This window comes from Nicotiana tomentosiformis, chromosome 6, assembly GCF_000390325.3.
Source record: "Nicotiana tomentosiformis chromosome 6, ASM39032v3, whole genome shotgun sequence".
Lineage (NCBI taxonomy): Eukaryota > Viridiplantae > Streptophyta > Magnoliopsida > Solanales > Solanaceae > Nicotiana > Nicotiana tomentosiformis.
Genome location: NC_090817.1, coordinates 136,530,790 through 136,533,039, shown reverse-complemented (window position 1 = coordinate 136,533,039; position 2,250 = coordinate 136,530,790). Strand labels below are relative to the sequence as shown.

Here is a 2,250-nt window from a genome sequence, read left to right as displayed (position 1 = left end):
AAAAAATTGTTTTTTTTTTTTAAGATAAAGATAAAAAAAATACTAATAGTAATAATGTGACCTTTTTAAATTATTTTTAATTCTTAACCTATATATAAATAATGTAACAAAGCTAAAAAATATATATATTAAATTTCTAAAAATATTTACCTAGTAGAAGGTTGTAAAAATTCAAATATAGTCAAAAATTAGGTGCTCACAATGATCTCTCTAATACAATTGATTTGTAAAGCAATCACTCTCTGTGGTCTCAACTCTCAATTATTTTCATCTTTTAATTACTACTACCTCCGTGCTAGTTTATGTGAACCTATTTTCTTTTTGGTCCGTTCAAAAAAGAATGACCCCTTTCTAAATTTGGAAATAATTTTGCTTAAACTTACAATTATGCCCTTAATGAGAAGTTTTTATAACCACACAAATACTCTGGCCCCTTTTTGAATTGTTTAGGACCACAAATTCTAAAAGTCTTCATTTTTTCTTAAATTTTGTGCTCAGTCAAACATGTTCACATAAATTGGAACGGATGGAGTAATATTACCATGCATAAATGACTACAATTTCAATTCAAAATGGATGAACTTTAATATAATAATCAAGCATAAATTAACTCCGCACGCTATGGGTACTGTTGGTAAAAATCTGTAACACATTTTGATATTTTGTCATATGCGGTTTGGTTATCAAAAACTACTTTTACCAAATGAGAGAACGTATTTTTCTCACCTTTGGGATGCAGTCATTAGCTTAATTATTACTATAACTTCAAATCTACTTCAATCACACTTAAACAATACTATCAATCTTTAATATACTAAAAGGTTTCATCTGGACACTATCAAATCTGCTAGCATTGTTATCAATCTATAATAAAAAATAAAAAATATTTTTCACTATCCATCAAACGTCGGAATACATTTTCTAGAAAGAAATTCCTGTGGCGCGCTTATTTGTAATTTACATGGCATTGTTCATCTAGTAAAGGATGAAGTGCAATGCGTTTTTGATAGTTTTTGATAATTTTATCTTACGTGACAGTTCGTTGTAATTTTTGGTGTTGGAATGATGAATTTCCTACAAATTTCCTTTTACGTATAATATAAGGATAATTCATGTATTTTTTAACTTTGCTGAATACAATAGACCTTTAGTTCAATGATTATTAATGAAATTAACTTAGTTGGATTTGATTTTGACTCAATATGAATAAATATAGAAACCTTGAGGAAGAAAATGACAAGACGGATTTCTAATTTTCCTTTTAGTTAACAAACGATAGTCCTAAATTTTGTTTTAAATTACTTCTTTAAAAAAATGGAAACTTTTGAAAGAGAATGTCTAACTTCTAACAGCTTTATAAATTGTATATGCACTGACTGGCGGCCGCGCTGGAATAGCTCAGTTGGTTAGAGCGTGTGGCTGTTAACCACAAGGTCGGAGGTTCAAGCCCTCCTTCTAGCGTCCAATTTTATTTTTTTAATCCTAAAATTTCCCTCTTTTGTTTAATCTGATAGTAAATGCGCATATGGTATGTCCTAGGGGTGTCAAACTGTCAATGGTTAGGTTCGACCGATTATTTTATAAAATTTATACTCTACCAAATTTTCGGTTATTCTATTATGGATAATCACAATTAAATTTTTCAAAACCGTCTCAATCATGTCGGTTTCTCTTCAGTATCGGTACGGTTAATTTTCGATATTTTTTAAATGTCATGTAAAAGTCACTAGTAAAAGTAGAATGCAATAACATATACTATATTTTTATATGACTTAGCAAAACTCTCTAGACAGTTTTACTGTTTAAATTGTGATAAATTAAGAAAACATGAAAGATGACCAAAGTATAGATCCATCAACTACTCTACAGCTGCGTAAAAGAAACTAAGCAAAGAAAAGATAAATCACACGAGTATAAAGATATTAACCAAGTTCGGGCTCAAGAATAAAGTTTATAGAAGATTAAATATTCAAAAAGATAAATCTAAATCATACGAAAGGAAACATATTCAATACATTATAGTTTGCAACTCATAATCGCTAGAATACTGTGTCTTGCTAGTGAATATGCCGAAAATAATTTAGTTTCAGTAGGAATAGCATAATAGGTTTGGGAATTAGGATTTTGATATTAATTACTTGCTGGCTTGTAAAACATTTTCATAATTCCAAAGCCCAAGGAAAAATTTAATGCTTTATTATTTTTAATATACTTTTCACACATAAATTTATTCGGTATGGTTCGGTATTT

The 2,250-nt window shown here is 28.8% G+C and overlaps 1 non-coding gene across 1 annotated transcript; it reads left to right on the top strand.

The window, feature by feature from the left end:
- Positions 1-1,387: 1,387 nt before the first annotated feature.
- TRNAN-GUU (transfer RNA asparagine (anticodon GUU)) lies at positions 1,388-1,461 on the top strand. Its single transcript has one exon. It is a non-coding gene; the product is annotated as a tRNA-Asn (tRNA).
- The last annotated feature ends 789 nt before the right edge of the window (positions 1,462-2,250 follow it).